This window comes from Azolla caroliniana, unplaced genomic scaffold, assembly GCF_043228905.1.
Source record: "Azolla caroliniana isolate FFs.n. ecotype wild unplaced genomic scaffold, voAzoCaro1.0.p SCAF_2, whole genome shotgun sequence".
Taxonomy (NCBI): domain Eukaryota; kingdom Viridiplantae; phylum Streptophyta; class Polypodiopsida; order Salviniales; family Salviniaceae; genus Azolla; species Azolla caroliniana.
Genome location: NW_028230437.1, coordinates 16955723 through 16969870, shown reverse-complemented (window position 1 = coordinate 16969870; position 14148 = coordinate 16955723).

The following is a 14148-nucleotide window of genomic DNA, read 5'->3' as shown; positions in this document are numbered from 1 at the left end:
ACACCAATAGAGTATTATTAAAATGGGACCACACGCTTAGATGAAAGGGAGTTGCTTAAATACACACTTAAACAAACACTTAAAAGAAAGATTATTATTTTTTAAAAAAAAGATTGAGATTAAAAAATGATTATGGTTAAGAAGGGATTATGATTAAGGGAGAAGGGGTTGCTAAAACAAAGTACTTAAATGAATGTTTAAACAAATACTTAGATAAGAAAACACTTGGGAAAACACTTAAAGCAAGGTTATGATTAAAAGAGAAGGGAGGGATTATGATTAAAGAAAAGGGGTCATGGCTAAGAAGAGAATGATTATGATTAAGAGAGGAGAATACTTGAACAAATGTTTAAACAAAAAGTTAGATAAAAAAATGATTGAACAAGTACTTAAAAAAAGGGGTTAAACAAGTACTTAATAAAAAATGATTAAATAAATATTTAAAAACTTAAGACAAAAAAATTTGACAAAAAAGTGATTAAACAAGTACTTAATAAAAATTGATTAAATAAGTACTTAAGAACTTAAGACAAAAAATTAGATAAGAGCAACACATAGAAGGAAAGAAAGTTTTACTATCATAAGGCAACGATTGACAAATGCATTTCGCCTCGATGGAGGCTCTTTAGTGCCCGATGTACACATGATGAAAATTAAGTCTACTAGGTTGCTCTTTATATCGGGAGAGGGAGGAGAGTCCTTTGTATGTGGGACATACAAAAGTGTGTACAAAGGAAAGGTAAAAGAGTGTACACAAGACTTTAGGTGGGGGTTAAGAGGGGTGAGAGTACACAAAACATTAGGTGGGGGGAAAGGATGAGTGTACTAGGTGGTTTCTTAGTTGTTTACCATTTAGCCAACACGTGAGAGGGGGTGTGTCATGAGATGGCAAGACTCGAACCCATGACCTTATGGTATATGGGTCGAGCTCTTAACCATCTCACCATCTATTGTAATTCATAGAATATTATTTTCATTTATGTTTTATTATAAGAAAGTAATGTATATTCCAGATTTCTCTGGAACATTCTAGAAGCTTCAGGATTATTCCTGAGAACACTATAAAAGAAGGCACTAAGCATTATGTTGAACCAAATTGGTTCAACACCAGTCTTAAGCCTCTTAGTCGATTTGTACTTATCTTTCATATAATATAAGAGCTGCTGTCATCATCCTATTTTCTCTCTCTCTCTCCTCTTCTCACTTCCTCTCTCTCGGGAATCTTACGCAGTCCCGTCCTCTTAGTACTAATAGTACTACTCTTCTTAGTACTAATTCCATCTCTGTTTTAGTACTATTCCTGACAGTTTGAACCAATTTCTTCCTCTAGCCTACTTGTCACTCTCCCTCATCCTCCTACCCTTTCCCCTATACTATGGCTACTGTTAGCGCCCAAGAATACCAATCCGTTTTCTCCGAGCTACAGTGCCTAAAAGAAAAGTTTGTTGCCTTGGAACAAGAAAACCAACGGCTGATAGGGGATCTGCAACAAATCGCTCTAGAAAAACAACAAACGCAACAACAACATGGGGAGTTAGCGTTACGGGTACAACAACTCGAAGCAGCGTTGCAACAACAAGGATCCAGTCCCCAAGGATTTCATAAAGAGCCCAAGATTGGACTTCCTGTGAAATTTGATGGAACGCGTTCGCAATTTCGGGGATTCCTTAATCAGGTACGCTTAGTCATCCAGATGCATCCTTCCCGATATCCCACTGATGCATCTCGAGTCGGCCTAATAGGCACGCTACTTAGCGGCTCAGCCTTGGCATGGTTCGCTCCGCTTCTAGAAAAACAATCGCCCTTGCTTAATAACTTTGAAGATTTTATTGGTGAGTTTAAAGCCTGCTTTGGAGACACCGACAGCATCAGGACGGCGATCAACAAGATCCGGCGATTGCGTCAAGGCGATCGTCCAGCCTCTGCCTACGCGGCGGATTTCCGCCTACTTGCTTCAGATATACCCTGGGATGATCAAGCACTAATGGAGCAGTTTCGCTATGGCTTGCGAAACGATGTCAAAGATCTACTTCTAACTTTCCCCGAAGAACCAAAGTCTCTTACGGAGGCAATCAGTCGAGCAGTTCGATGTGACAACCGCCTTTTTGAACGGCGTTCAGAACGTCAATTACAGATACCACGCTCTAGGCCAGAGCCCACTTACGCCGCAGTCGCGGCTAAACCGTTTGCACGAGACATACCTCAAGCAAATACTTCAACACCGATGGAGATCGATACCATGCGTCGACGCGGCCCGTTATCGGAAGAAGAAAAGCAACGACGATGTGCCAATCGATTATGCCTTTATTGCGGTGGACCAGGACATATCGCCATCAATTGTCCCCATAGGCCAAGAAGACAGGTAAATCAAATTGTCGCCTGTACTAAACCTGAGTCAATTCTTCCCTTCGGAGTGTCTGATAGTAGTAATAGTACTAATAGAGTGTCAGATAGTATTCATAGTACTAATAGCCCAAGTATCTCAAATAAATTTGAAATCCTTAGTCAATTAGATGAAGAGTTAAACGATTGAGTCCAGCCAAAATAGGAGCCATTTGGTTGGACAGCAGCCCTAGATCTGTACAGCCCATTAGTGGTTCCATTCCTTCCAAGCAAGTTAGCAATGTGTTCCTAGCCCAAGTCATTGTTAGTACTAAAAGTACTCCCCCAGTACCCGTCCTAGCACTTTTAGATTCCGGAGCTAATTCCTGTTTCATGGATCGAAATTTTGCCCAAGCTTCTCAGATATCCTTAAGAAAACTTCCTTGTCTCGCATCTGTAGTGGTCATTGATGGTCGTCCCATTGCTTCCGGGAATATTGTAGAAGAATCAGAACCCATTCAAGTTGTCCTAGGTAGTTTTGTGTGTATAATATCATTTAATATAATTAGTAGTCCAGAGCATCCCATTGTCCTAGGATTACCTTGGCTTGAGTTACATAATCCAGCCATAGATTGGAGAACAAGAGAAGTCCGATATCGACCACCCCAAGAATCAACTCGCCGAGTTTCGACCATTTCACTCCATCAACTACGCGAAGAAGGACCCAAGGAGGCAATGTTCCTATTTTCCATATCAGTACATCCTTCCAGCACTACTAAGAAGGACTCCTCAGTACAACTTCCGGCAAAATATCATCCTTATGCCGATGTATTTGACAAGGTAAAAGCCGGTACCCTTCCTCATCACCGTCCCTATGACTGTCCCATCGATTTACAACCAGGAACCGAGCCACCATGGGGACCAATTTACAACCTGTCACCCACCGAGTTAGAAGTCCTTCGAGCCTACATAGAGGAGAACTTGGCAAGCGGGTTCATCCGTCATTCGAAATCTCCGGCCGGTGCACCCATCTTCTTTGTCAAGAAGAAAGATGGCTCACTTCGTCTTGTCGTTGATTACCGCGGATTAAATAAAGTCACCATCCGGAATAGGTATGCACTTCCTCTTATATCAAGTCTTTTAGAGCGAGTTAATGGTGCCAAGTTTTTTACTAAAATCGACCTACGCGGAGCGTATAATCTCGTGCGGATCCGACCGGGAGATGAGTGGAAGACCGCTTTTCGCACGCGGTATGGGCATTTTGAGTATACTGTTATGCCGTTTGGCCTAACCAATGCACCCGCAGTCTTCCAACACATGGCAAATGATATATTCAGAGACCTCTTGGATATCTGTTTGATCATTTATCTGGATGATCTGTTGATTTATTCGAAGACCCAGGAAGAGCACGACTCTCATGTACTATTAGTACTAAAGCGACTCCGCGAGAATGGTCTTTATGCCAAGCTAGAAAAATGTAGCTTTGACTGCAAGCAAGTGGAATTTCTAGGCTACGTCATCTCCTCAAAGGGCATCGCCATGGATCCAGCTAAGATCCAAACTGTACTAGAGTGGCAAATTCCACGGTCGGTACGAGATGTACAATGTTTTCTAGGTTTTGCTAACTTCTACCGTAAGTTTATACAGGATTACTCGAAGATTATTTTACCTCTCACACAACTTACAAAGAAGGGCCAAGCATTTCTTTGGTCCATTGAAGCAGATATGGCTTTTCGGCATCTTAAGAAAGCCTTTACATCAGCACCGATTCTAGCTCATGTGGATACAAGCAAACCATTCATCATGGAGGCCGACGCATCAGATTTCGCCCTCGGTAGCATCCTTTCTCAACAAGGTGATAAAGAAGAGTTGCATCCGGTGGCTTTCCATTCGCGCAAATTCGATGTCGCAGAAATCAACTACGAAATACATGACAAGGAGTTATTAGCCATCGTGGATTCATTTGTACAATGGCGGCATTTCTTAGAGGGCTCTCCACATCAGGTCATTGTCTTCAGCGATCATAAAAATCTTGCTTATTTTCAGAACGCTCGTGTACTAAATCGACGGCAAGCTCGGTGGGCGCAATTCCTCACGCGTTTCGACTTCAAAATCACATATCGACCGGGGAAGCAGCAAGGAAAAGCAGATGCACTATCACGACGTTCATATCTTGCACCTCGTCCTGGTGAAGCAACATTTGATAATCAAAAGCAAGTAATCTTGGGACCAACACGATTGCACACGACGCGGATTTTTCACACCCCGATGGATTCACGGATTACCGATGACATACGTGCAACCTTGAAGACGGATAGTTTTGCTCAAGACATCCTGGCGCACATTGATACTTCTCGGGCATCCTGTTCTCAGTCTCAACAACCAGGTATTGACTACCGACAATTCGAATATCATGATGGTTTGTTATTCTTTAAAAAGCGCGTATATGTCCCCGATTGCTCCTGTCGCCTTCAAATTGTCCAACATTGTCACGACACCCATACGGCGGGACATTTCGGTAGTACTAAGACGTTGGAGCTAGTGCAGCGATCTTTTTGGTGGCCCCACATGCGCCGTTTTGTCGACGACTACGTTCGGACCTGTGATGCTTGCTGCCGAGCAAAGATGCCACGACACCGTCCATATGGCTTGTTGGAACCTTTACCAATTCCAAGTAAGCCATGGCAGTCTATTTGTCTTGATTTTATCACAGATCTGCCGGTCTCGAAAGGGTTCGATGCTATCCTAACCGTCGTCGATCGATATACGAAGATGGCACATTTTGTGCCATGTACTAAAGCCATCACTAGCGAGGAAACCGCCGCTCTTGTTATGCGTGAGGTTTTTCGGCATCATGGCCTCCCAGACAGTATTATCAGTGACCGAGGCCCGCAATTTGTCTCCAAATTTTGGCAGCATCTCTTCAAGATGCTCAAGGTCTCCTGCAACCTCTCCTCCGGCTACCATCCTCAGACCGACGGACAGGCGGAACGAACAAACCAAACGCTGGAGCAATATCTCCGGTGTTTCCTGAGTTATCAACAGGACGATTGGGCCGAGATTCTCCACTTTGCGGAGTTTGCGTATAATAATGCTATTCACTCCTCGACTCGGGTCTCCCCATTTTTCGCTTATACCGGTTTCCATCCTCGCTGGTCGGTGATCGACACTCCGGAGCTACCTACCAACCCTCGTGCCGAGGATCATTTGGAGAGGCTACGCAAGATCCAGATGGATCTCTCTACTCACCTTCGTCATGCTCAACACACACAGAAGACTTATGCGGATCGTCATCGGATTCCCTCCTCTTTTGCCATCGGAGATCGAGTATGGCTCTTACGTCGTCACATCAAGACGACTCGACCGTGCGACAAGTTGGATTATCGACGACTCGGTCCTTTCCGTATTACGGGGAAGATTAATGATGTCACCTTCCGCCTTGATCTCCCTCCGCAGCTTCAGATACATCCGGTTTTCCATTGTTCTCTTCTTGAACCTTATAAAGCAAACACCATTCCCGATCGTGTGACACCACCGCCGCCCCCACTGGAGTTGGACGCCGGCCCAGAGTATGAAGTTGCTGCCATCCTCGATTCCAAACTTGTTCGCAACAAACTCTATTACTTGGTCGATTGGCTCGGTTATAGTCCGAGCGAACGTACTTGGGAACCCGTCGAAAATGTTGCCAATGCACAAGATCTTCTTGCTGATTTCCACCGAAAGTATCCGGACAAACCCGGTCCGCAAGTAGCGCTGACTCGTTCCACTCGTCGTCTTTAAGGGGGAGATAGTGTCATGAGATGGCAAGACTCGAACCCATGACCTTATGGTATATGGGTCGAGCTCTTAACCATCTCACCATCTATTGTAATTCATAGAATATTATTTTCATTTATGTTTTATTATAAGAAAGTAATGTATATTCCAGATTTCTCTGGAACATTCTAGAAGCTTCAGGATTATTCCTGAGAACACTATAAAAGAAGGCACTAAGCATTATGTTGAACCAAATTGGTTCAACACCAGTCTTAAGCCTCTTAGTCGATTTGTACTTATCTTTCATATAATATAAGAGCTGCTGTCATCATCCTATTTTCTCTCTCTCTCTCCTCTTCTCACTTCCTCTCTCTCGGGAATCTTACGCAGTCCCGTCCTCTTAGTACTAATAGTACTACTCTTCTTAGTACTAATTCCATCTCTGTTTTAGTACTATTCCTGACAGGGTGTAAGGGAACTGTATTGTGGTTGTCCTAGAAGGGGTTTAAGTTTGTTTCTCACGAGCGCTCCGATTTGGAGTTTTTTGATACATGGGGAGTAACAAAACTTAAAAACAATGGGTGGAGGTTTTTTGTTGTTGGGTTGGTTAGAGAGTAGTTGGTTTCGTATGGAGTAGGGGACAGTCGAAAAACACTTGAGTAGGAACTTTGACGGGTAGCCCCTAGCTCTTAGGTGGTCGTAGAACTTTTTGCGTAGTTCCATGTAGCCATTTTCCGAGCTCTCTCGGATAGCATACCGTTTTAGTTCTCCCGTGATGAAGCCTTTTTGTGTGCTATGGGGTGCGAGGATTTCCACGGGAGTTACATGTAGGCATTGAGAGGTTTTTGGTGGCATGCGGTGTCGAGGATGCCAAATTCTTTAAAGTATGGGCCTTTGAAGAAGATGACGTCCAAGATGGTGATCTCTTTAGGGGAGGTTGTTGATTCAATACGGATGTGTTGTTGTAGAGGCACGCCGTATTGGTGTAAGAAGGTGTGAAGCATATCGGGGGAGCCTTCCCAAACTCCTATGGCATCATCGATGTGGCGTTTGTAGTAGAGTAGTTGCGGTGTTTGGAAAGGACTCTCCTCCCTCTCCCTATAAAAAGAGCAACCTAGTAGGCTTATAACAATATCATAGACCCATTGATCATTTGTACATCAGGCACTGAAGAGCCTCCATCGAGGCGAAATGCATTTGCCTTCGTTGCCTTATGATAGTAAAACTTTCTTTCCTTCTATGTGTTGCTCTTATCTAATTTTTTGTCTTAAGTTCTTAAGTACTTATTTAATCAATTTTTATTAAGTACTTGTTTAATCACTTTTTTATCAATTTTTTTTTGTCTTAAGTTCTTAAGTATTTATTTAATCATTTTCTATTAAGTACTTGTTTAATAATCATTTTTATTACGTACTTGTTTAACCCCTTTTTTTTGAAGTACTTGTTCAATCATTTTTAGGTTTAACTTTTTGTTTAAACATTTGTTTAAGTATTCTCCTCTCTTAATCATAATCATTCTCTTCTTAGCCATGACCCCTTTTCTTTAACCATAATCCCTCCCTTCTCTTTTAATCATAACCTTGCGTTAAGTGTTTGCCCAAGTGTTTTCTTATCTAAGTATTTGTTTAAACATTCATTTAAGTACTTTGTTTTAGCAACCCCTTCCCCCTTAATCATAATCCCTTCTTAACCATAATCATTTTTTAATCTCAATCTCTCTTTTCTATTTTTATTTTTATTTATTTTTATAACAATCTTTCTTTTAAGTGTTTGCTTAAGCATGTGTTTAAACAACTCCCTTTCATCTAAGCGTGTGGTCCCGTTGTAATAATACTCTATATTGGTGTTTTAATAATACTTTATTGGTGTCTAATAACTTAAGTTGTCCCAATGATCTTTAATATGTTCTAAAAACTTTGATTAGGTTTAAATACTTTTGATATCTTCAACAAGCTACACTCCCCTAACCCCACCCACGCCCTCACTTTTCTATTCTTCTAAAACTATATCACTACTTATGTTTAGACATACAAATAAGATCTAAACTTGAGTCCACCCCAAACAACCCCCGATGAAGTGCCGCACACTTTAAGCAATCTTAAGAAGGCAGAGGTGATAGATATGATGGTTTGTGTGATTTTTGGCACGGTTGGGGGATTCCAACTGGGGTTCAATATTCTAAATGGAGAGATAATGTTAGTAGAATTTCTAAAGAAATATCTGAGGCGGTAAGTTCTATCCAAGGATACAACGACGTCTATCAATTGTTGTTTTCTAATAGGTTGGGGTGGGGGAATAAAGTCTAGACCTAAGCTTAGAAGTTTGAGTTGGGGTGGAGGAAGGTGGAAAGAGGAAAGGTTGTGCAATGAGTGATTAGTGATCCTATTCTTGACCTGGGAGGGTGTTTGCCTTCCTAGTAAAATGTGGAGGTAGGTTAATGATTGAAGAAGTGGGAACCAATGTAATTTTCTAAGTCTACCCCTACATATTTTCCTAGTAGAGGATTTAGTTTCGGTCCCGTGGTGCGTGTGTTGGGTGCGGGTTGCGGGACTGGGGCCCGGGGGCCGGGGATGAGGAGTAGGTTGTTTGACTGGGGGCCGGGGGTAAGGCGTGGGTCGTGGGTCGTGGGTCGTGGAACTGGGGGTCGAGGGATTGAGAGTCGAGGATAGGACCGTGTGGTGGATTTGATGGTCTCAAAGTGAGACATTGATTGTTTCATAGGTGGGGGTAGGGAGGTAGGTGGTGGTACATTCATCAGGACAAATATAGGGTACGTGGGGGGTATGGGTTGTGTGGGTGGTACGGGATAAGCATAGCTTTGTCCATAACTTGGGATAAAGGACTGGGTCCTTAAGAAGGAGGTGGGGGCAATGGAGGATGAATTTGATGTTTTGTGTGTCCTTGTGCCCCCGTTTTTGGGATGTGTGTTGGGGTTTTCCTTATTAATTTTCTCTAGGAACGGTTTAAGGTAATTGTCTACTTAATTCTTGATCTTTTTTAGCCCATCATCTATTAGAGTATTTATTGTTTTTTCTTTGCCCATCGTCATGGATTTCGAGACGATGGCGTGCTAGGTTGATTTATTTGCCACTTTAGTCTTAGCCACTTTGCAACATATATATACCACTCTCAGATCTGATAATCTCAATGCCAAGAAAGTATCTCAGATCTCCCAAATCCTTCATCTGAAATTGCATTTCCAGACTTTTCTTCAACTTACTTATCTCTTCCATAAAATCACCTCCAATGATTAGATCATCAACATATATCAAGATCACAACAATGCAATCATTTATCTTCTTTACATATAATGATGGATCAGCCTTTGACATTTTGAAAGCAAATTTTTTCAGAGATTCTGAAAGTTCTCTGTGCCATGCTCTCGATGCTTGTTTCAGTCCATAGAGAGCCTTTTTCAGCTTACAAACATATTCAGGATGCTTCCTATCTTCCAAACCTGGTGGTTGACACATGTACACTTCTTCTTCTAAGTTACCATGTAAAAAAACATTTTTTACATCCATATGGTGCAGAACCCATCTTTTGGCTGCACTCACAACAAGTAGTGTTCTCAAGGTTGCCATCTTTGCAACCGATGCAAATGTTTCATCATAATCAATTCCGTGCATTTGGGCATATCCCTTTGCCACAAGTCCTACTTTATGTCTACTGACATTTCCATTGGAATCATGCTTTGTTTTGTACACCCATTTGCAACCTACCACATTTTTTCCTTTTGGTAACTTTACCAAATCCCATGTTCTGTTTTTAGCCAATGCATCTATTTCTTCTTGCATTGCATTCACCCATTTTTTCTCAGCTTTTGCTTCATCAAAGTTCTATGGATCAGGGATTTGTACCACTTTAGACATGTATGCATAATGCATAGCCATATATGTGTCATAGCCAAATCTTTCAACAGTCTTTTTCTCTCTATCTGATCTTCTCAGTTTCTGATTTGCATCCTTCGTTGCTTTTTCCATACTAGGGATTTTCAAGGCTCCTATACCAAGCTCATCTTCCATGTTTCTAGACCCATCATCAAGCATTTCATATTCTAGCATCTTCTCTTTTCCCTTTTTATCATCATATTTTTTGTGTCTTGCATGTTTTCCACTCCATGCATTAGATTCAGATTTACTACCTGAGCTTCTAGATGGTCCAGTACATTCCATTGATGTGGAACTTTGTTGTCCAACATTGTTTCCATCTCTATGGTTATCTCTTACATTTTCAGATTTATCCCTATCTTCATTTTCATAGACTTCATCAGTTTCTACATTTTGTTTTGGGTTGTACCAGCTGCCCAAGTCATCAAATATTACATCCCGACTTACCACAATCTTTTTTGTCAAAGGGTTATAGCATTTATACCCTTTTTGCTCCTGTGAATATCCAACAAAATTACATTTTTCGGCTTTTGGATCAAGCTTACTTCTCACTTCAGCAGGTACATGGACATAGGCAAGGCATCCAAACACTTTTAAGTGTCCTAAACTCAGCTTTCTGCCATAGAAACATTCTTCAGGAGTTACTTCATGTACTCCAGATGTTATACATCTATTTAGGATATAGTTTGCTGTGTTTACAGCTTCTGCCCAATAATACAATGGCATATTTTTTCTGTCATCATGGCTCTTGCTATGTTCACCAGAGTTTTGTTTTTTCTCTCAGTAACTCCATTTTGTTGTGGAGTATATCTACATGTAAACTGTCTCCTTATCCCTTGATTACATAGAATCTTAGAAAACTCATTTGAGAAGTATTCTCCTCCTCAATCAGATCTTAGGCATTTTATTCTAGTTCCAACATGCTTTTCTACCATGCATTTAAACGTACAAAAACAATCAAATACTTCATTTTTTTCTTTCATGAAGTAAACCCATGTTTTCCTTGAGCAATCATCAATGAAAGTTACATAAAACTTACATCCACTAATTGATGCATTTTTTGTTGGTCCCCATACATCTGTATGTACCAAATCCAACAAATTTTGGCTTACATGTCTTTCATGAGGGAAAGGCCACCTGTTTTGCTTTCCATATTGACATGCTTCACATATTTCTCCCATCTCACAGTCTTTCAACTTAGGCAGTCCAGCCACTACATCTTTCCTCAACATATTTTTCAAAGTTTGCATGCTTATGTGACCGATTCTTTTATGCCACATTTCCACATCTGAGATTACACTCATTCCTTCTGCAAACATGACTGTAATCTTCTTAGGCATATCCACATCTAACACAAACATCCTTCCTTCTCGTTTTCCTTTTGCAATGAGCTTTCATTTTTCTCTATGAAGCATCCACTTTGCTTAAACTTAACCTGCATTCCTTGCTCTACTATCTTTCCAACAGAAATAAGATTTTTTGCAAGGTTTGGAACATGCATAACATTCAACATATACTTTGTTTTTCCTTTTTCTTCCCACAATGGGATATCTCCAACATGCTCTATTTGGTGAGTAGTATTATCACCTGTTTGTTCATAACCAGGAATATTTGGTTCTCTTAGACTTTCAAACCAGTTTTTATGTCCTGTCATATGATTAGATGCCCCATAATCTACATACCACATAAACTCTTCATTACATCTCTGTGAACATTCAGCCACTACTGTTGTTTCATCTTGCATCACAAATGCACCATCTTTATCACAGTCTTCACTAGTTGAGGCATAATTATTTTGTTGTCTCTTCCCTCTTTTCTCATCATTTTGCTTTTTAGAGCATTCAGCCTGTGTGTGGCCTGGTTTTCCACAAGACCAACAACCATCATCATTCAAATAGGTTTGCTTACCGCTTCCTTGATTGCTCCCCCTGCCTTTGATGTTGTTTCTTCCACTAATGGCTTGTTGTCCTCTTCCTTGATAATTATTGTTGGTTCTAGCTGAACCAAATCTTCCATGGCCTCTTCCTCGGCCTCTTCCAGCACTATTGTGGAGGGCTTGCCCCTCATTATCTGGATTTCCTTTGTTTACATCATCCATTTGATTTCTTTCTTCTACTACAAGCATTGAAACCAGATCTGGAAAACTTGGGATATTATCCCTTGTGAGAATAGATGTTTTGAAACTCTTGTATTGATGTCCTAAGCCTCTTAAGCATATTTTCACCTTATCATCATCTTCTATCTTCACATTAATAGAAGCAAGTGATTCACATATGCTCTTTATTTTTAGAGCATACTCATTTACTGACATCTTACCTTTTTCCAAGGTATTTAGCTCAATCTTCAACTGAAGCTTTCTTGCCTTTGTATTCACTGCAAACAGTTTTACTAAACTGTCCTAAGCTTCTTTTGGAAGCATAGCATCCTATATGTGTCCAAGCATCAAATCCGAGATGCTAAGTGACAACCAATGCAATACGTTTCTTGCCCCTTGGTTCCATTCCTTAAATGCTTTTATCTGTACAGCAGATGCATTTTCTTCAGGGATCTCTGGAGCCTCTTCTAGGTCTCCTTCAATATAATCCTAGTATCCTTTCCCCATAAGGAAGTTTGTCATTTTGAATTTCCACGCCGGGAAATTGTTTTTATCTAATTTTTCTGTGACTATTTGGCTTGCATTCTCTGCAACCATTTTCTCTTTCAATTAGGGTTAACTTCACAAAAAGCTCTCTCTGATTCAGATCAGCAACCAGAAACAGACTTCTCAAATCTCTGTACTGTTCTAATCTTCTTTACGAGCAACTCTGCTCTGATACCATGTTACGAAGGCGCTACAACTCTTCTGTATGCACAACGGATCGTGATGTGTTGGATCGTTTAGTCCTCAAGACAGAAAGGGGAAGGGGAAGGAGAATTACCTTTGCACAGTCCAAAAAACTTCTACTTCATTACACGCAGAGCTCAACTTGCTCTCGTTTGTTTTCTGTTTGTCTGTTCTTACTCTCTACACTACTCTCACTCTTCTACTTACTACAACTTACTTTTTACCTAAGTACATAAGTGACTTATATATGCAGCTAATTAGCTGTCAATAGCTAATTAGTTGTCTATAGCTAAATAGTTGTCAGTAGCTAAATAGTTGTTTCACCTTTATGTCCACTAGTAGCTAATTAGCTAATAACTACTATAGCTTATTTCTCAATAAGCATCACATACCTTTGTTGAGCTTGCTTCTCAACAAGTCAGTGGTACAAGAAATTCAATGACTTCATATAGTTGATCGGCTTCTTTAAGAGCGATGAGAACCACTACCTTTTTATGAAAACGGCTCAAGATGGATCACCCATCTTCCACATCCTATATGTGGATGATATGCTCTCTCCAGTTGGCATGCCAAAGAACTTGCCAAACTTGTTCGGCAACTGTAATTGAAGTTCTCAATGAAGGACTTAGGTTCAGCTCAACACATCCTTGGAATGAAGATTGGTCGGCTCCATAGTCAATGACAATTGTTCTTGTCTTAAACTGACTACATCAGAAGTGTCTTAGAGCGCTTCAACATGTAGTCGACCAAATCTGCTTCGACCCCGCTCCCCATTAGCCTTTGACTATCTTAGTGAGACTATCCAACATCCGTTCCGGAGGGGGGAATCATGAAGTCGGTACCGTATGCACCAGTAGTCGGCTCCTTGATGTACACAATGGTCATGACAAGGCCAAATATAGCTCATGTAGTAGGAGTCGTCAACAAATTTATGCACAATCCTAGCCAACAACATTGGAACACAATCAAGCATATATTCAAATACCTGGTGAGCACACAAGACCTTGGAATCCTATTCGGCCCGAACAAGATCTCAGGTGTCGTCAGCTACATCGACTCAGACTTTGTTGGTTGTCTAGACAACTGAAAGTTTACAACCAGATATCTATTCCGATTCGGCAATAGAGCAATATCATGGAAATCAAAACTTCAGGAGTGCACAACCACCTCAATGACCAAGGCCAAATATGTAGCCGCGTCCGAAGCGACGAAAGAAGCTTTATCGCTCAATCGGTTGGCTTGTAAGTTTCGGCAAGCCGATCCCAATTCAGCTCCAATTGTCTATAGCGACAGTTCAGGAGTCATTGTGTTGTCAAAGAATCTGCAACACCACACAACGCCCCGAAGCATATCGAA